The sequence below is a fragment of the Mustela putorius genome, unplaced genomic scaffold (genome assembly GCF_011764305.1).
Source record: "Mustela putorius furo isolate JIRA1106 unplaced genomic scaffold, ASM1176430v1.1 tig00000179_pilon_pilon_pilon, whole genome shotgun sequence".
NCBI classification, from domain to species: Eukaryota; Metazoa; Chordata; class Mammalia; order Carnivora; family Mustelidae; genus Mustela; species Mustela putorius.
Genome location: NW_025421305.1, coordinates 15,147,049 through 15,173,363, shown reverse-complemented (window position 1 = coordinate 15,173,363; position 26,315 = coordinate 15,147,049). Strand labels below are relative to the sequence as shown.

General features: G+C 55.7%; 1 pseudogene; it reads right to left on the bottom strand.

The window, feature by feature from the left end:
• Positions 1–7,932: 7,932 nt before the first annotated feature.
• Positions 7,933–16,022, bottom strand: LOC106004595 (annotated as a pseudogene).
• Between the last annotated feature and the right edge of the window lie 10,293 nt (positions 16,023–26,315).

The following is a 26,315-nucleotide window of genomic DNA, read 5'->3' as shown; positions in this document are numbered from 1 at the left end:
GTGGAATATCAAGGGTCTGAGATTCTGCCCTCAAGGAGCTTATGGTCGGGTGGGGGGGACAGACACTCAAACCACACAGGCGTGAAGGAGGGGGCCTCTGTTTGCCTGTGTTGGCATGGATCAGGGAAGGCTTCCTGGAGGAGGCAGCATCTCAGCCGGTGCAAGAGGACAAGGATGGTTCAGCTTGTCTGCAGGGGATGGGGGTTCCCAGCACAAGGGCCTGCAGTGAGCCAGAGGTGGGCTGGGTGCTGGGTGTGGGCTGGAGAAGCCAGATGGGAGGCTGAAGCCAGATGGGAGGTGTGTTTGAGGAGTTCAGTCCCCGATATGCTTTATGACTCGAGCCATCCCTGATGTGGTGGGCTGCAGGTTACAGCCGCGTTGATAACTGTGCTTTTCCTATCGGCCTTCATGAATCTGTCCTTCCCACCAGTTAGAATATGAAATCTGGCAACACATGGGATGTGGGGTGTTTGCTTATGAACCGGCCGGCCACTCTGCTGAGGGCTTTGATCTCTCACACGGCGCCGTGGTGTCCTCTTGTAGGAGAGGAAGAAGGAAAAGCAAGCTTGTGCTGGTGGCTGTCACACGCTCTAAGGGACCAGTCATTTGGGGGCTGCACTTCTCTGTGTAGGGTCCGTCTGTGCACAGGGTCTGTGCATGTCCAGTTCTCTGCATGAGGGTCTGTCCTGTGCTATCACACAGCTCGTGATCTCCCACAGCAGGGGACCCACTGTGATGGCCGTGTCTCCCCTTCGGGCTTCCAGATCCTGAGGCCTGATCTGTTCATTTGTACTGGCTGGGGGCTGGACGCGTTTTGGGTGCGTGCGGGGAGCCCACCACATGTCTCTTTGCAGGCTCCGAATTGCCCATGGGGGGATGGTGCCTCCGAAAAACATCACAGAGATACCACGTGATGAAGTCTCCTGCGGTTGGAAGGCTTGGAGACCCTGAGTTTGGCAGAAAAAGCTAACATCAAGTAAATTTTATCTCGAACCCAAGCAATGCTGGGATCCGTTTCGGTTGATGCAGTGATGGGGTAGTCCTTTGTCCTTGAGACCAAGGCCAGGAAGTTCTGCCGTGACCATGGCTCCCTGGGCCTAGGGAACATTCTGGTAGTTTCCAATCCTAGTGGCTCTGGAACTTGCTTGGAGTGCCTGCTGGGAAAGAATCCCATGGGCCCATGTGTCCCTGACCATGGAAAGGGACTCCCCTAGGCACAGTGCTGTAGGGGTTCTGGGCTGTGGAGGGTGGATGCAGGTGGAGGTCCCAGTTAGGCTGGTCTCACCACAGATGTGGATGTTCCCCTGGGCAGCTCTGGGAAGGCGGCGTTCACTCCTCTGCCTCCAATTCGGGGCAGTATTCCTGACCCTGCCTGCTGGCTCCTGCAACCTCAGGCCCCAACCGCGACCTGTACTGCCCTGCAGGCTGCCTCTCCCAGGCCCCCGCTCAGAGACTACAGGCTGGGCCAGTGGGGAGGCTGGCCCTGGGGTCCCAACCCCTGTGCCCTGGGACTTCCCGGGTGGTGTCTGAGTCTCCCTGGGCCCTGGCTTTTGCAGGCCAGTTCCAGCCTCTGCTGGGGACCCAGCAGCAGGACCACCACATGTGTCTGCACTGCGGGGGGGGCCTGCCGCTCTCTGTCAGCACGTAAGCAGTCCCCACAGGCATTCCTCTCTCTAGCTTCTTGGCTCCTGGCTGGCCCTGGCTGCCCACTCACGTGATGTCAGAACAGCCCCCAGACTCTCAGACACGAAGGCTCAGCAGTGAGAGGCCACTCAGCAGCCAGGCAGGTCCCGTGGGCTTCTGCTTCCCCATCTCCGCCAAGAGCCTGGCAGATCTCACTGCCTGTTGTTTGCAGGCCTGGAAGAGGGTGTGAAGGGGCCTCTCACCCCCACGCCTGTGAGCGGCTCTGTGCCCGGGGACCCATCTTTCTGGTGGGCCCTGGGGCTCCCTGCACACATGGTCTGCATGTGGGGGCTCCCATGCGCTGGGTGGTGAGCTTCCACGGATGTAGATTTGACGCAGGCCCCCATAGAATCTGTGCTGTGTCTCCTGGGGATGTTTAAGCAGATTGGCGGCTCTGAGTCCTGAGAAGAAACTGGAAATGACGATTTCTTTCCCCTAAAATGGAAAATAGAAGAGTTGGAGAAACCGTAAATCGCGGAGGGTAGGATAAGCTTTCACTGCACTGGGAAGAGCGTCAAGGCCTGGAGAGGCTGTCTGACCTCCGTGAGGTCACACAGTGTGTGTTGGCCAAGCCAAGCCCAGGACCCAGGACCCAGGCTCCTTCCACACCACCTTGGGGCTCTGGGGATGGGGGAAGGGCTGTGGTGCCTTGGAAAGGGCTGTGGGGTGGGGGGGAGGGGCTGTGGTGCCTGGGCAAGGGCTGGAGGGAGGGGCTGTGGGGTGGGGGGAGGGGCTGAGGGCCTGGGAAAGGCATGGGGCCAGGGGTGGGGCTGTGGTGCCTGGGCAAGGGCTCTGGGGATGGGGGAGGGGCTGTGGTGCCTGGGCAAGGGCTCTGGGGATGGGGGAGGAACTCTGGGCTGGGGGAGGGGCTGTGGGGCCTTGGGAGGGGCATGGGGCTGGGGGAAGGCTGAGAAGTAAGATCTAGAATGAGGCAGTGAATCCTCCAAACTGGAGATTCAGTCTGTCCCAGAGGAAACCATGGGGTAGTTGGGTGGGGTAGGGGGAGCAGAGAAACGCAGGAGAAGCAGAGGGGACACACGGAGTGGGCAACAGGTGGAATGTGCATGGGGAGGGAAAAGGCAAATGACTCCCAGATCCCCCAAGTCCGGGTTTCTGCCCCAGAAAGGTGAGAGCCACAGGTGTAGGTGGGGCGTTCCTGAGGGACACATTCCACATGTTGCCAAGATCCTTCGGGACCGAAAGGTCCCAGCAGCACCTGCCTTCCCCTGCAGAGAAGCTGTGACCCCTAGTTTCCCCAACAGTCAGTCGGTCTGTTAGCAAATACCCCGTGGAGGTCTGGATGGCCGGCGGGCGAGCAGACCTGCACCAGCGTGGGTCTCCTTCCCACCACCCTTGGCTGCCACCCGGCCTCTGTTCCCCGGGCCCCGCTTTTCTGACAGTCTCTTGCCCAGTCACCAAATCGACTTCCCTGTTAGCAAGGTACCCCGGTTGCCACTCCTTCAGGAGACCTCCCCTTCCCTGGGATTCTGCTTTGTGGCTCTCATTAGCATTTCCCTCCTGTGCCCCTGAACATTTCTCTTCAGTGTCTCTTCCTGGCGCATTTGAACATTCAAGGAGGGGAATGTCGGCAGCAGAGGTGGAGAGAAGCACTGAACAGTAAATGCTCCAAAATCTTTTGTCTTGGAAGCGCCTCCTGCTGTGGGGTTGACTGTGGGGCCTGTGCCCCATGTGAGCAGTGACCCCAGTGACAGCCCCCCCCCCCGCCCCCCTCCCCGCCCCCCTCCCCGCCCCCACCTCCTCTGATTAGCAGCATTGGCTGAGTCCTTTGCATTCCCTTCTGGGCTCCTGGGGGCAGGCCTGCAGCCAAGGGAGCTGGACCACCCTGGGCCTGGCAGGGGGCAGGTTGCTGCAGGAGGGGAAGGGGGCTCAGGTTTCACCTACAAATTTCAACACCTGCTTCTTCCACAATCAGGGACCTTCCACCTGCCTTTCCGCACACTCCCGCACTACCCCCTGCACTCCGCTAAAACTGCCCCCCTGCTAGTCTGAGCTCCTGCCCACCCTCTTCCTGCCTCTCCATCACGTGTAAATGCCACCTCCTCCATAAAGCCCTCCCTGATTCCCTGGCAGGAGTCACCCACACTGCCTCTCTTCTGGGGCTTTCATAACAGTGTAACTTATCTCCTTCCCCACCTGACTGTGCTTCCTGGCCATGGGGAATTTGCCTCAAACTTTGCTTTCCTCAGTACCTAACTAATGATTCCAGTGGAGTAGGTCCTCAATAAATAGGCGAGAATTCATCAAATTGGGGTGAGAGTGGCAATCGGAGAAGCGACCTGATATGTACTTAAGAGCTCCTGTCCCCAGCGTGTTGCTTTGGAAAAGAGAGTGAAATTGGGTTTTTATTGAATCTGCTCTTTGCAGAGTGATTTTGTGCTCTTTGTTGGGCCAATTACAGTTATGAAGATGAATTATGACAGGCGGGCACCCGCGTGCCTGCATTACCATGTGCTGGCTGTGTCATTAGTGGCCGGCATCTAGGAGGGGAGTTTGTTGATGTTTCCATCAGAAAAAAAAAAAAAAAAGAAAAGAAAAGAAACATTAGGATCCATAAAAAACAACGAGCAATGGTATTTTCCTTTTTATTGGTCATTTTAAAACATTCGCTGATAATTTCCCCCATGCTTAATAGGCACATGCTTGTGTCTTTAGGTAAATCCAAAATTTGCAGAAACGCATTCTTATGATTGTTCAGCTTCCTCCCATCGTGAAGCCCAAATGAACAACTTCCCAAGGCAGCAGGCGTGGGGTTCCTGGAGGGCATTGACCCGGCCATACGGGTCACCCTGGGCAGAAGGACCCACCTGAGAGTGAGCACTGACTGTCCAGCTGTCCTCCAGCCAAGGGGGTTTAAACCTGAGAGCATTAAAGGCAGCACAGATGGGGGAACAAAGTCTGGGCTCTGGAGGGAGGGGCCTCCGCAGCCTTCAGGATGCCCACAAGACCCACCCTCCTGTCTGTATTGTGGAGCTGGACAGACCTCTGAGTAGGTGCCGGTGTGTGTGACTTTGATCATGTGTGTGTGTGAGCGTGAACATGCACATACCCGTGTGTTTGTGTCTGTGTGTTAGTGCATGGGGACATGTGTGTACATGTGCACGTGTATCTCCAAGTGAGCATGTGGGTAGCGTGTGTACGTATGTGATCATGTGTGTCTGCCTCTGAGTGTGATCGTCTCTGCATGTGAATGAGTGTATACGTGTGTGTTTGTGTGTACATGTATGCAGATGAGTGTGAGCACGTGTCTGCATGTGAGTGAGTGGGTGGGTGTGAGCATGTGTATGTTGCGTGTGTGTCTGTTAGTGCATGGGGAGCATGTGTGTACACATGCACACTTGTCTCCATGTGAGTGTGCATATGTGGGTCATGCATGTTCATGTGATCATGTGTGTATGCTGTGTGATTGTGCGTTCATGAGAATGAGTGATTTTATGGATGTGCATGTAAGTGTGTGTGTGTTTGAGCATGCATGACTGTGTGTTCCCATGTCTCCAGAAGTCCCCCGTGGTGAGTGATTGGGGACGAGAAGTCAGGATATGCTGCAGGGCTGGGACTCCGTGCAGCACCAGGGAAGGTAGGCAGTGGCCAGCAGGCAAGGGGGCCAGGCCCCGTCTGTGTGTGCTCCTGGCTGCGCCCCATGGGCATGTGACCTCTCCCTGAGCTGAGTGTGTCTGCCACAGGCCCGCCAGTGCCTTGGGCTTCTCTGGGACCAACACACAGGTTACTCCTGCATTTCCATTGCGCCTGCTGCTCTGCAAGCCCCTGTGGTTCCCGCAAGCAGAGTCACAGCTGTGGCCCGGCATCTGCTGGGCCGGGGCAGCTCTCCATCTGCCCTCTTGCTTCCTGTAGCCCGCTTGGCTCTTTTTGGCTCTGCAGACATTTCCTGCCTGCACTTTTTCTGACACCAAGTAGCCGTGTTTGAACTTGCTTTCCCTGGAGGCTCCCGTGCGAGGCTGTGAGCACACCAGAGTTCCCACCCCGTGGGCCTGGGGCCTCCTCCAAGTTTGTGTCCCCCGAGACTGTTGCGGGCCTGGACCCAGAAGATAGGCCATCCCTGTCTATATCCCTGGGAGTGTGTGCGATGGTGCATGATTGTAAGCAAGGTTTTCCCAAGTGGCAGGAAATGCTGGGTCTTACCACATGGGCTTTAGGTAATCCTTGTGTTAAGTCAACAAGCAGGTAATTACTCTGTATTTGTGTGATTTCCCTGAAATCATTTCATGATTCATTTGCTCATCCATGTGCTTGAATAGTCATTCAGCAAACATTGAGCAAGCACCTATTGATGCCAGTGGGTATGAGCTGTTGTGCAGGAGCTGGGTTCTAATCGCAGCCGATCACCCCACCCAATCGCTCAGAAGCCCGTTTGCTTATCTGTTCAGGGGGCCTCCTGAGGCTGATCGCCTCCCCAGCGTCTGGGTCTTCTCCCCAAAGTCACACGGAGGGTGAGGGCCGGGAAGAGTGAGGGCCAGAGTTGGGAGCTAGGCTCAGGAGGCAGCCAGGATCTGGCTGTCCATCCCGTCAAGACTCTAGGCTTGCTTCGGGGGGTGCGGGGACCCTTGGGTGCATGGCAGGTACAGCCTCCTGGCAGGCCTCACGTCTTCCTACGACTCCAGAGAAACAGTTTCATCAGGGGTCTTTCCAGACTGATTCTCAGAGCCAGGGCCGTGGCAATAAGGGTTGCCAGCGTTAAGCAGAGAGCGGCTGTGGGACGGCCCAGGACAGGCTCCGCACCACGGTGAGTTTGGCGGAGACAGGTGTGGAGGCCTCCCTCCGAGGAAGGGCAGCCCGCCGGGCCCTCCACCCCACCTGCTTTCACCACAGTGGCTCTGGGCTTCCCCGGGGCCAGGGGGAGTGCGGGGTCAGGACGTTCCAATGCTGGTTTCCCCAAATCTGTCACCCCGTTTTCTTCCCCTGGCACAGTTTGGCTCAGCCTGCAGGAGGGCAGACCAAGGGGCCCTGCCGCCATCACTCCAAGCCTGGAGAAGCTGTCGAGGGGCCCACACACCATCCTCCACCTGGCCGGGGTCCAAACCCCCAACACACTGGAGACCTGGTAGCGCGGCCTCATTCTGAACCCGAGGTACCCCTGAAGGGAGCTCTTTCCCTCCAGGCTGAGCAGCAGGTGGCTGAGGACGGTCCCTCTCTGTGTCCCCACCTCTGTCCTCACCCACCCACTCCGCCCCCAGCTGCAGAAACTCAGACACACACGCCCCACAGCCCATCCCCCTGTTCTCCAAGCCCCTGAGCCTTTGCACACAGTTTTCTCTGCCTCAAGGTGCTTCTCTCATCTCTGCTGGGGTAATTCCAGACCAGCCCATATGGTGACCCTGAGCCTGCACGGCAAGCACAGTCCTCTGCTACTGGGTTTCTTCACCTCTGTGACTACTCCTCCTCTGCCCCCTGTGGCTGTGTGCTGGGGTGGGCGGCTTTTTACCTCTCTCCTCAGCCACCAGCCAGCTAGCACAGAGCAGCCTGCTGCGCTCGTGAGGACCCTTCCTCCGCGGTGAATGAGTGGGAAAGACAGCAGGCTCCCACAGAGACACAGGGTGTGGTGACGAGGCCCGGATCCCGCAGCAGGGGGAGGGTGTTGGGGGGGTGGGTGTATGAGAACTCAGAGGGTTTGCCACCGGTCCAAGTGACTCCAAGAACCATGCCTCCTGGGTCTCCCCATGTGCACCCCAAGCTTCCACCTGGAGGCCAGCCCTTCCCTGCCCCATGCCCCCTTGCCCCACACCCTGCCTCTAGGACATAGGAAAAAGCCAGGCAGGTGGCCCCTCCACACGTGCTGACGTTGGATGGGATAGTTGTCGGGGGGTGCACAGAGCTGTGGCAGGTCCTGAGGTCAGTGTGCATGGGGTTGGGTGAGGCTCCACTCTGCACTGCCATCCGGTCTACAGAGAAGGGAGATGCAGGGCTGTGAACCCGGGAGCCTGGTGGCCATACCACAGATGTTCACAGGGCGTCATATGTGCCGTTTAGGGTCACATGAGCTCACATCCACGCTGCGGTACTTGCTGTCCACAGCACTGACGTCTGCCCAGCCCCACACCAGGGGGCAAGGATCCCGGCCAGGAAGCCTGCAGTGGGAAGCAGGAGAGCCCAGCGCACATGCCGGGGCCGGCATCGCCAAGTCCGAGCGGGTCCCCACGAGCAGCGGTGCGTGCAGTGGGTCTGTGAGCACGGGGTTCCTGTGGCGGCTCTGGCTGCCAGCCCCCTGGAGTAGTGTCAGGGCGGCGCAGGCGGCCTGGCCCCGCTGTGGTCATGCAGCACCGTGTCTACCGTCCAGATGTAGCCGTGGATTAGAGCCCTCATCTCAGGGGTGAAGAGCTCAGGGTCGTGCGGGCGCCGGCCACACCGTCAGAAGCTGCCCTCTTTGTTGTTCTCCATGCACTGCAGACACTCCTCACACGGGGACACGTTGAGGAAGGCCACCATCTCCCGAGCGTGAGCAGCTCCTCCTAGTGCACCACCAGCAGCTGCTTGCTGACCTGCAGCCAGTCCAGCATGTGGTAGATGCACACGAAGTCTGGCCAATCTGCGGGGAGAGACTCACAGGTCGGCCCCGCCTCCTGGGCGCTCAGGCGGGGAGCGGGGGAGGCGGGCTACCAGGGCAGGTAGCCTCTGGGACCAGGCCCTCCTGATGACCGGCGGGCAGTAAGAGCAGCACCTCGGGGCCAGCCTGGGTCACTGGGCCATGTCTGCCTCAGTGGCCGTGCAGCCCCACACAAGGACAGATGTAGCATGTGTGGAGAGAACTGGTTCCCTCTCTCATGGACGGTGAGCGCACTGCCTGCGGGGCCCACGCCAGGGCAGGGAGAGCCACGTGGCCCACACGGCACAGCGGTGTTCTTCTCGAGTGGGAGATGGGGTGATCCTGATCCATGCTCACCTTGCCCTGGGTGATGGGGACAAGCAGGGGCACCGGGAGAAGGGGTGCGGGCCTGAGCACCTGCCGGGGTCTTCCTGTGAAGCTAAGTAAGTGAGGTCCCTGCCTGATGACCACCATGTCCCGTGGGGGTGGCCAGTCCACCCCATGACGCTGATGGGCAGCCCGCAACGTTTGGGGAGGATCTATCCATGAGAGCTTATCCAAGCAAATACAGACGTGCTGGGGCTTTTGTCTTGCTGGGACGGTGTCAATATCCACAAATACAGCTGTGACCATCCTGCCACCTCGGATGGTGTGAGGACCCTTCGCTTTCCCTGGTCTTCACAACCACGCTCAGACAGGGACTGCCTTGGTGTCTCGACTGGGTAAACTGAGGCCCCTGGGAGCCGAGGAGGGACCAGAGCTCAGCCTCCTGCGCCTGGGGTGCCAGCAAGGGGCAAGGTGGGCTGGAGGTGATAGGAGCATCTGCCCGGACAGGGTCTGTGGCGACGGTCCTGCCCACCTGACGGCCCCACACCTGCTGCCTTCTGACTGCTCAGTGTCCCAACACTCGCCACCTGGACCCGTGTCTCAGCCACACTGCAGGGGGGCAGCGGCCGAGCCCGGGCAGGGCCGGGAACGGGTGTCTTTGCACAGGAGAAGAACTGCCCGGCCTCCCCGACCTCCCTCTGCCCACCTTTGCTCTTCCAGTTTCGGTCGGCCGCGTAGCCCAGGTGCCTGGTACACTTGCGGTTGAACTCGGCCACCAGGGAGCTGTATGGGTACTGGATCAGTAGGATGGCCGAGTCGAACCTCTCAATCTCCCTGTGGCCGCTCTCGTGGGTCTTCTCGCAGATGGTGCGCCGGCTGCCAGTGGTCCTTCTTGCCTTTTAACCCTGCGGGGGAGACGTGGGGCCGCTGAGGATGGTGATGGACCCTGCCGTGGCAGCAGGCAGAGCTGAGCGTACCTCCAGGAGACCCCACAAGTCCAGACCCTGCAGGCGCATGCCTCTGGGCATCTGCAAGGCGATTTCCTGCAAGCATCGCCAACAACCCAAGAGGAAGTCATGGCCTCAGGCGTGGCCAGAGTGGGCAGGACACCTGCCAGGATCGCAGGGCAGCACGGGGTTCTGGGCCCCTGGAGCAGCTGTCCCTGTGAGGCCAGGCTTCCAGCCCCCCCCCCCAAGCAGTGGGCCCTGGGGTCCTGTGGTGGGGTCCCAGCCCTCCCCACCCATAACAGAGTCACACATGGGTCAGCAAGACGCTGTGGGCTCGTTCAGCGGTGGCCTTTATGCTGGGGATGGAGGGGCACCTCCCAGGAACTAGGAGTAGGGGGCTGATCAGGGGGTGCAGCCAGATGTCACAGAAGGACCCCCAGAGGGGTGCACTAGAACCTAGACTGCAGCTATATCCTGACAGACCCAGGGTCCGCCAGCCGGGGACCCATGCTCCATAAACAAACATGCATGTCTCCTGGGCTCTTGGGGACAGCGACGAGCCCCAACACCATCTGCTTCATGAGTGGGGGAGGGGGGCATGCAAAGGTGCAGCAGGCAGGGCCAGGTTCTTTGATGCTAGGAAACAAGGCCTCTGAGTCCGGTTTGCCTCCTGGAACCCCTAGTTCAAACAGATCTCTGCCCCAGGCCTAACAACTGTCAGCCTTCGCCGGGGCTCCTACTGCCCAGCACTGGGGACGAGGGAAAGAGGAGCCAGACCACGGGCTGTAAACACGGGATCAGGATCGGGATTGGGTCCCCAGCACCCCAAGACCTGCAGTGTCTTCTGTGTGCGGCGGCCTGTCCCCACAGCAGCTGCTCCGTGTGTCCCATGGGCCACAATCACCCAGGACAGACCGGGTGCCCATGCATGTCACTGGGGGGTCGGTGCAGAGGCCAGCGGCCACCCCACACCAGTCCCATAAGCCTCACAGGGGGAACCCCCAGGGCCATCACACGTGGCCACGCCAGCCACTTGCAGAGCAAGACCACCAGCTGTGCAGATGGCTACGGTCCTCTAGACAAGCCGGTGGCCAGCAGCCCGTGCCATGGGACTCCACGGGCGCCAGGCCACAGCAGGCAGGACTCTGGAACAGGTCATCTGGCCACCCCCCTGGGGGTGCCGGTAACACTCAGAGCATAAGGATGAGCGACCAGCTTTTTTGGCTTCTCCCACCAGACCAGAGCCCCCCGCCAAGGTCAGGATGCTATGGACCTGGGCTTCTCTTCCTAAACCATAGTCCGGTCAGGAATCTGGATGCAACGGGGGTGACACATGACGGTGGACTGACAGCCCTTCACTTGGCTGGGGTTCTCGGTCCTACTCAGCACAGGGAGGCCTCTCACTTCCGCAGGGAGAGACTAAGGGCCACACAACTCCAGGGCCCTTTGCACCCATCTTCAAAAAAACAGCGCTTTGAGGAGCTCCTTCTGGCCTCCCAGAAAATCAGAAAAACGAGCCGGTGATGTCTCACAGAATTACTGCGGGTTCTGCCAACAAAGGGAAATTCGGAAAGTGGTCATAGCCTGGGAGCGTAAGCTGCCAGGATGGATGTCCCGAGTCCCAGGCCAGCCGCAGGGCTGGGAATGTGTTTGCAGTGCTGGTTCCATGGCCCCCAGGACTCCAGGCCCTGTGGCCTTCACTCACCCTTGTTGTACAGGGTCCCATCGAAGCTGTAACTCCCTGTGTAAAAGCAGGTGACGTGCTCAATGAGGTGCCGCGCCCACATGTTCCTGGCTCCTGGGAAGCTCAGCAGAGCCACAAACACCTTGGCCTTGGTGGGCAGAAACCGCCGGTCTGTACAGCGAGTGTCTGAAAGGCCAGAGGCTGACCACCGACCGCCCCACCCGGACCCACCGCCCCCTGTCTCCTGCTTCATCGATGGGGAAACCGAGGTAGTTCCGGGGGGGAGGGGCGGCCACCCAGACTTGTGCCCAGAGAGAGATCCGGGGATGATGAGGCCTCCCACAGCCCGGGCAGGGAGCCCTGGCTCCCCGCACAGCACAGAGCATTCCAGATTCTGCTGGAGGGTGGTGGGGCCCTGCTTCATGGCTCTTCTGCTGTTCCTCAAAGTACCTCCATCCCAAGACCCAGGGAAAGGTCAGGTGTGTCCCGTGTCCAGCTTCCAGGGACAGTGGTGGCCTCCCCTCTCTACCCCAGGATGCATGCAGCCGCACTGGTCTCTCCAAATGCCCAGAGAGCACACACGGCAGACATGGCAGGGAAGGCCCCTCACACCTCATGCCCAGCAGCCGAGCTCACCCTGCACGGGATTCTGGTAGACCTCGCAGTATCCAGCCAGCCTCTGTGCCTTGGGTTCCTGGCCACATAGCGTACTATCCACGGCATCCCAGAGGCTGAACTGAGGCGTGGGGATAAGCACAGTAGCACTCCCAGCCCCACAGGATGGCCAGGGGAAACTTCTGCCGGGGAGCGAGGGGGGAGAAGCATGTGGGGTGCCCACCGGGGCCAGGCCTCCTGGCTCCTGTCAACATGGACGGTGGCGATTCTTCCCGTGCAAGGCACACTAGCATCTGCCTTGACCTCCTGTCATGATCTCAGGGTCCTGGGATGGAGCCCAGTTTAGGCTCTCTGCTCACAGGAAGTCTGCATCTCTCCCTCTTCCCCGCCCTTCCTCTCTTACACAGAGGCTCTCTCTACAAATAAATAAATAGATAAATAGATAAATAAATAAATCCTTCAAAAAAAATAAAAGCTCGTGTTTTGGCAAGCTTTCATGTTGGAATACACTAGAGAGAAATGACACGGGGCGCCTGGGTGGCTCAGTGGTTTGGGCTGCTGCCTTCGGCTCGGGTCATGATCTCAGGGTCCTGGGATCGAGCCCCGCATTGGGCTCCCTGCTCCGCAGGAAGCCTGCTTCCCTCTCTCTCTCTCTCTATCTCTGCCTGCCTTTCTGCCTACTTGTGATCTCTGTCAAATAAATAAATAAAATCTTAAAAAAAAAAAAAGAGAGAGAGAGAAATGACACGTTTTCATTACCATAGCATACTCCCTTTTATTTTAAGCACCTTCAGGTTTGGCTCAGGTATTAGAAAGGAGAGGATTCCCATAAGGAGGGGGGAGCTCCATGAACTGTGCATTTTGGCTGTGTTGGTCTCAGGATGAGTCTTTGTGTGTGGCGGGGGAGGGAGGCAGGGGCAGGGTGACCGTTCCCACCCTGTGTCATCAGGGCCACTGCTGCTCACGGGGCTCAGGGGTGGGACTGAGCCTGTTCATCCCGAAGCCTAGAGTCTCCCCTTTCCTGCACATCACATCACTGTCCAGGGGACCAGTCCCTTGAAGTCTGCCCTACCAAATGCCTAGGTGAAGTCTTTCCTGGGGGACATTTGTAGACACTCTCAGCTACAGAAAACACAGTGAGCTCAGACCAGCAAGGGCCCTGGTGCCCTGTGGCTCTGTGCCCTGGGGATGTCAGGGCCAAGGTCCCCTTCTAGAATCTGTGGGGCTTCCTGGGTCCCAGGCACCCAAGCGAGTGGGCCTCCCCCATCACTGCAGTACCTGTGTGTGCTTCCCAGTTTCTGGGTGGACAGCTGGAAAGGGGGGCCCTGCAGTTTTTAAAATGGACGTGTGTCTTTAGAATCATTGAGACCTATTTTTATTCTGTATTTAAACCCCATTTCCTCTCTGAATTATTTTGGTCACATCAGTTTTTCCATCTTAGAGTGACTACTTTCAAGGGCCTTCTGCTTTGTTTCAGTCATGACATGCCTTTGCTTTTTGATATTGATGTTTGAGTCATTTGACTTTCTTGCTGTTCTTTTTCACTTTATTGTTGGAATTCTCTATTTTCAGAGGGATCTGCTTTTAGCTCTGGGAATGTAGGTTTAGTTAGTCAGTGGCCAATCTTTAATTCTGATTCTTTAGGTCCCTAGATACATGTCCAGAGGGCCATTTTTGGCTTGGCCTACAGTTCTATCAGCAAATGTTCCTATTTATAGTCCCAGACAGCAGCAGGCTCACAGGGAGCCTGGGTGAGTGTCACAGGCTCCCTAAGCTTGTCCTTAAATAATAAATAATAAAATGAAATAAATACTAAATAATAATGATAATAATAAATAAAATAATAAAATAAATTAATTTTAAAATAAAATTAATAAAGGAAAAATAATAAATAATAATTCATAATTAATGCAATTAATAAGAAATAAATAAATTGATAATTCAAGGCAGAATTTTCGGGACCCCTGACTGTCTATGTGTGTTAAGCATCTGCCTTTCCTCAGGTCATGATACCGGGGTCCTGGAATGGAGGCCCGCATTGGTTTCCCTGCTCAAAGGGGAGTCTGCTTCCCTCTCTGCTGCAACCCCTCCCCCTATGCTCTCCATCTCTCTCTGACAAATATGTAAATAAAATCTTTAAAAAATTTTAAGGCAGAATTTTAGAAATAACCTCTAAAAAGACGAGCTGCCTGGGTGGCTCATTCGGTGGAGTGTGTGATGCTTGGTCTCAGGGTTGTGAGTTTGAGTCCGCCCACCCCCCCACGGTGTAGAGATGAATTCAGCTATGAGAAATAACCTCTAAAAACAAAGAATTTTGTCATTTTTTCTACGGATAGATAAAAATCTATATCCACATATAAAAATATGTGAGCCAGGTTATGTTGGGACTCCCGTTACTGAACAATTGGAAAGCATGTTCAACTCCATGGTCACAGACTATCCAAGAACACAGCTGGCTCCTGGCCTGGGGGGAACCGTTTTCAGCTGCTAAACCGCCAGGGAAAGAAAGTCTCTTCCCAGGCCAAGTTTTCAGCCTCTTGAGCCCCCGGAAGCATGTCTGTGGCCTCAGGAGCTCTCATTGCTAGAAGTCTCTGTGTGCCCCTGGTGTGGGTTGGGCCATGAGCAGATGAAAGCTCTGGTACTAGGCCAGCCCTGGACACAGGGAACGGTAGATGCCACCCACTTGTGCAAGCAGGTACAGGGTCCCACCAAACTGCTATGCAGATGAGGAAGAGACTGACTAAGACACAGTGGGGGTGACCTGCCCACTGGGGACCTGACGAGCAGCCAGGAGGAAGAGCAGGATCTAGATGGCCTCACTGTATCAGCGCAGAGGACCTATTCATCCCCAGCTGACTGTTCCAGGCCCCGAAAACGCAAGTTTCCTCTGCTGCCACACAGGCGAGGGGAGCCTCTGAGGCTGCCATCACCCCCTGAGCCGGGGTTTCGAGTGACTGTTGAGGACCTGGACCGGGAAAAGAAAGCTGCTCTCCAGCGCATCCAAGATGCTCTTCGAGGGGACACAGAGGCCACCTGCAGCTGTGGCCCAGCTAGCCCATCCAGTGCCTTGGCCCTGCCTGCTGCAGTGGCTGCTCCGCTGCCAGCCTCTGACTCCCAGGTCACCTCCAGGGACTGCTCCAGTTCTTCCCAGCCTCTCCCCTTGGGGTCTCACCCTGGCTGCAGTGGGAGCAACGTTGCATCTACCCAGGCCCCCTCGATGCCGTCCGGGGACATCACAGCCTCAGTCACAGTCTCCCCAGGGCTGCCTGCACTGCCTGGAGGTAGGGGCAACCCGGGATCCACTGCCCAGGCCCCACTCGGGGCTGTTGGTGGGCAGTGGCCCGGAGCCAGCACCCTTCAAATCTCTCCCGCGCATGGACAGCCGGCAGCTCAGGCTCCAGACCCACTCCAGGCCCTGAGCACGGCAGTAGTCCAGCTGTCCTTGGGCAGTGGCACCCAGGTAGGTTATGTGGTTCCCTTACCCGCATCTGCCTCCCGGGGGACCCGTGCCAGTGCCCAGCCAGGCTCGGTTACCTCCTCTGCTGTCCTCGCCCCTGGCGCAGCTGCTGCCCCTGGCTTGACAGCGGCCCCCCAGTTGCCCAGCGCTGTGTCCCATGCTGGGCCCAACAGCCAATACCCCAGCCCCCGAAATGGCACCACAGTGCCGGCCCCCATCAGCATGGGGCTTTCGGCAGCACCCACAGTTTTGGGGAGAGGAGATAATGTTGCAGGCCTGTGCTCCAGATTAGGGGCTCTCAGCATCACAGCAGCAACAAGCAGGGCCCCAAATGGCCCGCAGGGCTCCAGGGCAAGTCTGGGCCCAAACACAGGGGGCCGCCCACGCCAGAGCACCTTGTCGGGGACCGCTGGAGCCAGCACGATGAACCAGCCTGTGTCGGGAGCCCCGAGTTTCCCTCCCTTCAGTCACATCCCCAGGAACCTGAGCCGGAAGAGGTCCAGATCAGACGGCTACAGCACTTCCAGCAAGGCCGCCTGCAGGGACGGGAGCATCCTGGCCTTTCCTCCTAGTGGCCCCACGTCCCTGGTCAGCAAGGCCCAGAGCAGACTTGCCACCAAGACCCCCTCATCCCCTGCCCTGCGACTGATTAAGTGCAAAAGAGCTGCAACCTGTAATAATCCATCTTCACAGCCCACTGCAGCTGCCCCTGGCTTGGCAGTTGCCGCCCAGGTACTTGGCACTGTGTCCCATGCTGGGCCCAACAGCCAGCACCCCGGCCCCCCAATTGGGACCACAATGCCGGCCCCCATCAGCATGGGGCTTTTGGCAGCACCCCCAGTTTTGGGGAGAGGAGATGATGTTGCCGATCTGTGCTCCAGATTTGGGGCACTCTGCATCTCAGCATCAACGAGCAGGGCCCCAGGTGGCCCGCAGGGCTCCAGGGCAAGCCTGGGCCCGAACACAGGGGGCCGCCCACGCCAGAGCACCATGTTGGGGACCACGGGAGCCAGCACAATGAACCAGCCTGTGTCGGGAGCCCCGAGTGCTCCTCCATCTCGTCACATCCCCAGGCACCAGACCAAGGAGAGGTCCAGATCGGACGGCGGCACTTCCAGCAAGGCTGCCCACGGGGATGGGGGCATCCTGGCCTCTCCTCCTAGCACCACCGCCTTTGTGGTCAGCACGGCCAACACCAGCCTTGCCACAAAGACCCCCTCATCCCCTGCCCAGAGATTGACTAGGTGCCAAAGAGCTTCGCCGGGCAAGAAGCCATCTTCCTGCACATCCCAGGCCACTGCCGCTGGCCCTGCCTTGACAGCGGCCCCCCAAATGCCCTGCTCTGTGTCCCATGCTGGGCCCAACAGCCAGCACCCCGGCCTCTCAACTGACACCACAATGCCGGCCCCCATCAGCATGGGGCTTTCGGCCGCACCCCCAGTTTTGGGGAAAGGAGATGATGTTGCCGATCTGTGCTCCAGATTTGGGGCACTCTGCATCTCAGCATCAACGAGCAGGGCCCCAGGTGGCCCGCAGGGCTCCAGCGCAAGCCTGGGCCCGAACACAGGGGGCCGCCCACGCCAGAGCACCCTGTCGGGGACCACGGGAGCCAGCACAACGAACCAGCCTGTGTCGGGAGCCCCGAGTGCTCCTCCCTCTCGTCACATCCCCAGGCACCGGACCAAGGAGCGGTCCAGATCGGCTGGCGGCACTTCCAGCAAGGCTGCCCGCGGGGACGGGGGCGTCCTGGCCTCTCCGCCTAGCACCTCTGGCTTTGTGGTCAGCCCGGCCCAACCAGCCTTGCCACCAAGATCCCATCATCCCGTGCCCCGCACCTATGAGGACGTAAAAGAGCTGCACCGTGCAAGAAACCATCTTCTCCCCCATCACAGCCCACCTCCTAAGGCCCCAAAGGGAGAGGCTCGGCTGAGCCAATAACTACCTGGGGACGTATCTAGTGGTGTACTTCCATGTGACACCGGTGCAAGACTAGTGTGGAACGGGAGACACAAATCAAGCCTGGTACTGGAGCAAGACCGGACTCTCAGCCTTCTTTCCAATATTGGGAAAACTTCCCAATCCCTGACCTACCATTTTTAAGGAAGGTGGGGGCCTGAAGCCTCGTCTGTGATCCCAGGGGCCATGGGCCTTGGGGCAGTACACGGAGATCGGGTCCCTTTGGCCTCCCGTCCCACAGCTCCTGGGACTCCTGCCGCTGCCCACAGATTTCCCCTCCCCTCTCCCCACGTTCCTCTCAGAACCTTTATAGTGTTCATCTCATTAATTAAAGCCTGTTCTAGTTTCTCTGCATAGCTCTCTTGAGTCTCCTCTGTGGGTCATGTGGGCAAAAGTTGGGGGCCGAATGGATGCTGGCATGGGAAGCCAGACGCCACCGTTTCCAGGTTCCCGTGGCCCAGCGGAGCGGGTAGGGCTGGAAGGACAGACCCTTGAAGAGTGAGAGTAGGTTTTCCGTTTCGGGGATGGGCCTGGGAGAACCCTGGCCTGGGGAGGGCAAACTGGGGAGACTCACCCTTGCCTATTGGAAGCGCTGCTCCTCTCCCACTGGGGACCCCATGGAATCTTCTTGCTTCACAGCCCGAGGGCGATGGAAAGACACTCCTGGCCCAGAGTATGGGTCTGGCATCCAAGACTGTGGCTCAGGGCAAAGGAGGACAGCTTCGCCTTGAGGGTATGACCGCTCCCTGAGCGCTGAGTGACATCCCACTTCACACAAGCACCAGGCCTCCCTCTGTGCATCTCCTCCCTCTGCCAGGCATTTGGGGGCCCCTTCCTGATGGCACTCAGGAGAAGAATGAGGAAGAAACAAGTCCCCTGGGAGAGGGCGGGAGCAAGGACGGCGCGGAAAGGACTGTCACCCCCAGAACTCCTCAGTCCCACAGTGATTAGATACAAGATCACAGCCAACGAGCGAGGAGGTTATACATGAGTCTTGAGTCTTGTAGGTCAACCAGAAGGAATGGGAGTCCTACATCGACCACAGTCTTGCCGGTAAACGGAGTAGGCTGTGCCTGGCCCAGCAGCATGGAATTTTTGGCGGAGAAAAACTCACTCATATGTTTTTAGCTAAGTTTTATCAAGGCCTGAGACAAAAACCATAAACTAGTTTATGCCATAAACTAGAAATTCCCAATCTATCAGGGTAGCACACCCATCAAGGACAACACAATTATTAGTAGATCAGAACATTCTGCGGGTACCGCCCATTATCTGTGTTGAATAAATGGAAGATAACAAGAGTCAGGTGGAGCTCTCTACTACTTTGTTGAATCCTTAAAAGGGACACTTGCAAACAGGTGCCAGAAGCACTAGGAAGCCTGATACCTTTGAAATTCACCAGCAGATAAGAAAGGCAAGCATCCTAACTGCACCCCTCCTCTGTTTCAGTGCATTGCTGCAAGAAAAACTTTAGAAATTTCCTTTGCTTTTTTGGACAGGGTCAAGACTTAAGACTTCTAGCCCAGATATCCATTACACACTCCTTGTAAAACCCCTCATCCAAGATCCACTCCACTAAGGAGCACACTCCCAAAGCAAGAGTTAGCTACACTCCCAGTCTAAAAATATTTACTCCCCTAATTGAAATATTTACTGAATCTGAAAAACAGTGTAACCACTCTATAGTTGTCATATCCTTTTATGAGGTCAAGAAGAACACAGAATTGCATAACTAGACGAGAGCATAGAACAGTATCATCAAAACCAAGTATTCAAGGAAAACACCCACCAACTGTTCAAAAGTACAAGGTCACGAGTATAAAATAAAGGGGAGCTGTCCTAAGACCATATGCTAATGAAGCCATGTCCTGCATTTATTGTACATGGAGTTTGGGGCTTGTCAAAACAAAGCCCTCCTGCCCACCAACCCAGGTTCTTCCTTGTGGCTGATGGCATCTTGTTAGAAACATCTTAAATTTTTAAAATGCCCATCACCTGCTGCCAAACAAGCCTGATAGTTTCAAGTGAACTGAGCTACACCACATAGTTCTGAGCATGGAACAGGAAAAGGACGGTTTTAAGAAATAAAGTGGAATCCTCAAAAAATTCCACAGGGAGTGAGCAGTCAATCTAGATAACTTTCCATCTGCCCAGCTCAGACATAATCTTTAAAAAAAATTAGTTTTACATGGCTTTCTGGTTTGTTGACACAAGTAACTTAATAAAATTGTTTTGCTAACACCCTGATTATTTTCCCCTTTGAACTCACACAGTATCTACATATTCCATTAGTTGCTTTTAATACTTCACTTGTCCTTTAAAAAAATCTGACTTTTAAAAGGAAGAGAGGGGTGTAAAGATATGCAGGTAAATACAATAAGTGCTTTTCTCTAAATAAGCTGCCAGCATGTTCATTGCTGTATTGCTTTTATTAGTAAAATATTGGAAGCACCTTAAATAGTTTTCATGAGGGAACTAGCTAAATAGTTATTGATATATAAAGGACTGCAATACAACTACTTTTTTTTAAGTAGCTCTATCTGTACTATCATGAAAGATTTCCATTACAGTATTCAGTGAGAAAATTAAGTGACAGAACAACATGTATAAATGTGAAACCATGAATGTAAAAAACAAAAATATATTTGTGTGCTTGAACGTTTGGAAGGATTTTACCAATATCTGAGAAAGAGATGGATAGAAGGGAATTACTTTTTGCTGTATACCTGTCTATGATATTTGTTTTTACTACAAGTAAGAATCAGATTGTAAAATAAAGAAAACTGTAAACCTAGGAAAAGACTCTAAGTGCACAAAAGATATACATAGGAAAATGGATATTTATATTTTCCAGTATGCTTTTTAAAATCTACTCTCTAGAATTTTATATCATGGGACATATTATATATACCTTTTAAATAAAGTAAATTTTCTAAAAAAAAAAAAAAAAGAGTGCATGCAGAGGGGGCAGAGGGAGAGAAGGAATCTCAAGCAGACTCCATGCTGAATGTGGAGCCCAATGCAGAGCTCAATCCAACGACCCCGAGATCATGACCTGAGCCAAAATCAAGAGCTGGACACTGAACAGACTGAGACACCCAGGCACCCCCCAGAGGCAACTTTAGATCCTTATCAGTGACCCTGAGCCAGCATGTCTCACCCTCAAAGTCACCCCACCCTGGACTCTGCAAACTGCTTCTCTGTTCACTAGGTGGCTGGGAGCTGAACTCTGCTGAGAGGCTGCACCAACAGGAGATTAGAGGCCCAGAAGGAAGACGGGATCTCCCCCTCCCCTCTGTGTCTTGTCCACATTGCCTAATCTAGAAGCCTAGACTGGGTGCCTTCAGCCCCAGTTCCAGCCCTGGATTCCAGTCTGCAGTGTTCCTGGTGCACATAGACCTAGCCTTGTTCCTGCCCCTTCAGAGATGACAGCTCCAGCGGAACTGGGAGCCCATCTCCCAGCCCCCAGGGCCACCCTGGGGCTCAGGATGCCAGCACCCAGGCTCGAGTTTCAACTCTGCAGGGTGCCTGGTCCAAACTTCAGGTTTTTTTTTCATTAACAGTAAAATACACACCATATGGAGTTTACCACTGTAATCACTTTAAGCGTACAGTTCAAAATTGTTAAGAGCATTCGCGTGGTGGGTGCAACCAAATTCCAGAACTCTTCTCATCTTACAGAATGGAAGCTTTATTCCCATTGAACAGCAACTCCCTATTTCTCTGTCCTCCCAGGCCTGGGCTGTCACCATTTTACTGTGTATCCATGATTTTGACCACTGTAGGTATTTACGTAAGTGGCATTGTACAGTAATTGTCCTTTTGTTACTAACTTATTTCCTTTAGCATGATATCCTGAAGATTCATGCATGATGAAACAGGTGTTGGAGTTCCCTTTCCTTTTAAGGCTGAAAATTATCCCATTGTGTGTATGGGCCACATTTTGTTTATCTGCTCACCATCCATGAACCCCTGGGGTGCTTCTATCTTTCGCCTGTGTGTAGTGCTGTTGAGAACACAGATATACAAGTATTTTTGAGATGCTGCTTTCAATTCTTGGTGTGTACCCAGAAGTTGAATTGCTGTATCATATAGTTATTCTAGTGTTAATGTTCTGAGGAATTCCTAAGTGTGAATAACTCCAAACTTTCCCCTCTGTGCTCCATGCCATAGGGGTGGTCGCTTGTTCCCCTTGTGTTGTTTTCATTATTTTTAGTTCCTCAAAAATTCTTTCTATTCAGTTGTGGATAATTTTGTTGCCTATTAATTTTTGGAAGATAAACTTTAGAACCTAATGTTTACTTACAGGATATCCAGCTTGGGTTGGGATTGAACTTGAGTACTCCACAGCATCCTGACTGGGTTCTAACAGCAATGCCCATTCCACCAGCTGAGTGAAAGACACCAATACATGACATACGCGTGACAGATGAAGGACACTCAGTACATCATCCGTAGGTTTCTCACAGCCTGGGTTCCCCTTGCTTAGGTCTGGAACCATGTTCCAGCCTTATCTCCAGTCTGGATTCCTTTCTTCCCCCTCCTTTTTAAAAAAAGATTGTGTTGGTGGTTGGGACCCTGGCCAGGTGGATGATGGTGTGTGGGCCCCTCGACAGCTTCTCCAGGCTTGGAGTGATGGCGGCAGGGCCCCTTAGTCTGCCCTCCTGCAGGCTGAGCCAAACTGTGCCAGGGGAAGATGGGCCTGGGCCGTCCCACAGCCGCTCTCTGCTTAACGCTGGGAACGCTTATTGCCACAGCCCTGGCTCCGAGAATCAGTCTGGAAAGGCCCCTGATGAAACTGTTTCTCTGGAGTCGTAGGAAGACGTGAGGCCTGCCAGGAGGCCATGCCTGCCATGCACCCAAGCGTCCCCGCACCCTCCAAAGCAAGCCTAGAGTCTCGATGGGATGGACAGCCAGATCCTGGCTGCCTCCTGAGCCTAGCTCCCAACTCTGGCCCTCTCTCTTCCCGGCCCCCAACCCCCGTGTGACTTTTAGGAGAAGACCCAGACGCTGGGGAGGCTGGGAAGGGCACCGGAATGGCTGGAGGGCCAGGCCCACTGACCCTTGGGCCTCCCACCCTCCTGCCCAACCTGGAATCAGGACAGCATCAGCCGGACCCCCCGGTAGATGGTCCATTTCCTGCAGCAGGTCCGCAGAGACCTCCCTTCCTTCCCCGGGGAAGAGCCAGCTGCTGCAATAGCCTTGTGGCTTACAGGGGACCTCAACCAGACCTGCAGATGAGTAGAAAGATGGGTTCAGTGTACACCCAGGTCACGCTGAGTCAGTTCACATGGTTGGGTGCCCTACAGGGGGCTGGTGCTCCCGGGTGTCTGATGAGCAATGACATGCAAAGGCCCTGTGGCTGGTTCTTCTTGTGGAAGAGCCTGGAGGCACGGAAAGGGCTCTGGCTGTCCGTTGTGCAAGTGAGGCCTCCTAGAGCTCTCAGCTTCTCCATCAAGTGGCTGCTGCGCCCCTAAATGAAACAGAAGGATAGACAGGCTTCCAGACGCCGGGAACAAAGCTGCTTAATTATGTGAGCATCTTGTAACGAAGCCTCTTGCAGCTAAAATTAGATCCCGAGTGCATGAATGTGTGATAATGTTTGCACGCCAGAATTCACTTTCCCCTTAAAACATGAGAGGAGCTCCCTGGTTCCTGGGGGGCCCTCAGCGGGGAGATGGGAGTGCTGAGGGGTGTCTACATGTCTACAAGAATGCTTGGGGTAGAGGTGTGTCTCCTGCACCTGGAAGCTCACCAGGGCTGTTGCAGTGTGCTTTGTGGGGGTCTAGTGGGAAACTGATGGGTCTGGGCCCCTAGTGCTCACTGTTCCCATCAGGACCAGTAGGCCGGAATGAGGTCGAAATGGAGTGGAAGGCAGAGCTTGAGCCAGGCAGGGCCATGCCCTATTCCCCTCCGTTTCCCTCCCCAGCAGCCCTGGTGCCCGGGGTGGGGTTATTTAAGGTCATTGTCATCTCTGGGGTGGGGCCCCAGCTGGGCGCAGTCCAGCGGCTCCTTCCATCTCTCTGGCTACAGTGGTTTTGGGGATGGTTGCATGAGCTATGGACACGTATACACTCATTCACATGCAGAGACGATCACACTCACAGGCAGACATGATCACATACGTACACACACGACCCACATGCTCACTTGGAGATACACGTGCACATGTACACACATGTCCCCATGCACTAACACACAGACACAAACACACGGGGATGTGCATATTCACGCTCACACACACATGATCAAAGTCACACACACCGGCACCTACTCAGAGGTCTGTCCAGCTCCACAATACAGACAGGAGGGTGGGTCTTGTGGGCATCCTGAAGGCTGCGGAGGCCCCTCCCTCCAGAGCCCAGACTTTGTTCCCCCATCTGTGCTGCCTTTAATGCTCTCAGGTTTAAACCCCCTTGGCTGGAGGACAGCTGGACAGTCAGTGCTCACTCTCAGGTGGGTCCTTCTGCCCAGGGTGACCCGTATGGCCGGGTCAATGCCCTCCAGGAACCCCACGCCTGCTGCCTTGGGAAGTTGTTCATTTGGGCTTCACGATGGGAGGAAGCTGAACAATCATAAGAATGCGTTTCTGCAAATTTTGGATTTACCTAAAGACACAAGCATGTGCCTATTAAGCATGGGGGAAATTATCAGCGAATGTTTTAAAATGACCAATAAAAAGGAAAATACCATTGCTCGTTGTTTTTTATGGATCCTAATGTTTCTTTTCTTTTCTTTTTTTTTTTTTTTTTTTGATGGAAACATCAACAAACTCCCCTCCTAGATGCCGGCCACTAATGACACAGCCAGCACATGGTAATGCAGGCACGCGGGTGCCCGCCTGTCATAATTCATCTTCAAAACTGTAATTGGCCCAACAAAGAGCACAATATCACTCTGCAAAGAGCAGATTCAATAAAAAACCAATTTCACTCTCTTTTCCAAAGCAACACGCTGGGGACAGGAGCTCTTAAGTACATATCAGGTCGCTTCTCCGATTGCCACTCTCACCCCAATTTGATGAATTCTCGCCTATTTATTGAGGACCTACTCCACTGGAATCATTAGTTAGGTACTGGAGGAAAGCAAAGTTTGAGGCAAATTCCCCATGGCCAGGAAGCACAGTCAGGTGGGGAAGGAGATAAGTTACACTGTTATGAAAGCCCCAGAAGAGAGGCAGTGTGGGTGACTCCTGCCAGGGAATCAGGGAGGGCTTTATGGAGGAGGTGGCATTTACACGTGATGGAGAGGCAGGAAGAGGGTGGGCAGGAGCTCAGACTAGCAGGGGGGCAGTTTTAGCGGAGTGCAGGGGGTAGTGCGGGAGTGTGCGGAAAGGCAGGTGAAAGGTCCCTGATTGTGGAAGAAGCAGGTGTTGAAATTTGTAGGTGAAACCTGAGCCCCCTTCCCCTCCTGCAGCAACCTGCCCCCTGCCAGGCCCAGGGTGGTCCAGCTCCCTTGGCTGCAGGCCTGCCCCCAGGAGCCCAGAAGGGAATGCAAAGGACTCAGCCAATGCTGCTAATCAGAGGAGGTGGGGGCGGGGAGGGGGGCGGGGGGGGGGCTGTCACTGGGGTCACTGCTCACATGGGGCACAGGCCCCACAGTCAACCCCACAGCAGGAGGCGCTTCCAAGACAAAAGATTTTGGAGCATTTACTGTTCAGTGCTTCTCTCCACCTCTGCTGCCAACATTCCCCTCCTTGAATGTTCAAATGCCCCAGGAAGAGACACTGAAGAGAAATGTTCAGGGGCACAGGAGGGAAATGCTAATGAGAGCCACAAAGCAGAATCCCAGGGAAGGGGAGGTCTCCTGAAGGAGTGGCAACCAGGGTACCTTGCTAACAGGGAAGTCGATTTGGTGACTGGGCAAGAGACTGTCAGAAAAGCGGGGCCCGGGGAACAGAGGCCGGGTGGCAGCCAAGGGTGGTGGGAAGGAGACCCACGCTGGTGCAGGTCTGCTCGCCCGCCGGCCATCCAGACCTCCACGGGGTATTTGCTAACAGACCGACTGACTGTGGGAAACTAGGGGTCACAGCTTCTCTGCAGGGGAAGGCAGGTGCTGCTGGGACCTTTCTGTCCTGGAGGATCTTGGCAACATGTGGAATGTGTCCCTCAGGAACGCCCCACCTACACCTGTGGCTCTCACCTTTCTGGGGCAGAAACCCGGACTTGGGGGATCTGGGAGATATTTGCCCTTTCCCTCCCCATGCACATTCCACCTGTTGCCCACTCCGTGTGTCCCACTGCTTCTCCTGCGTTTCTCTGCTCCCCCTACCCCACCCAACTACCCCATGGTTTCCTCTGGGACAGACTGAATCTCCAGTTTGGAGGATTCACTGCCTCATTCTAGATCTTACTTCTCAGCCTTCCCCCAGCCCCATGCCCCTCCCAAGCCCCACAGCCCCTCCCCCAGCCCAGAGTTCCTCCCCCAGCCCAGAGTTCCTCCCCCATCCCCAGAGCCCTTGCCCAGGCACCACAGCCCCACCCCTGGCCCCATGCCCTTCCCAGGCCCTCAGCCCCTCCCCCCATCCCACAGCCCCTCCCCACAGCCCTGGTCCAGGCACCACAGCCCCTCTACCCCACCCCACAGCCCTTTCCCAGGCACCAAAGCCCCTCCCCCATCCCCAGAGCCCCAAGGCCAGGCCCTGCTCCCTCCCTGCCCTTGGGAGGGAGGTGCACCATGGTGGTTCACATGGGTGGATTATGTGACCTGTCTGGGCTAATGAGCTATTCTTGATGCAATGCCTCCAGAGGCTTGCCACTTCCTTGTGCCCTGGAGTTGGGCAAGCTTTCATTCCTGGGATCCCCCGAGAAGGTTATGCACCAGGCAGAGGCGCCACTTCAGATATGGCCTCTGCAGAAACCTGAGGAAAAGACCCAAGTCTATTCAGGAGCCTAAAGCCATGCCCCACTCGCCCGCCCCAGAATGAGGGTAGCCCAGATCAGCTGTAGCGAGGTGAACCCGCAGAACCCTGGTCATGAGAAGAAATAGCCTTTGTCTCAAGTCACTGAGGGTCGGATGCTTTGTTACGTGGCGTGGCTGCTCGGTTTGCGAGCTGATGCAACCCTGGTCATCCAAGCTCCCCCCCTTCCT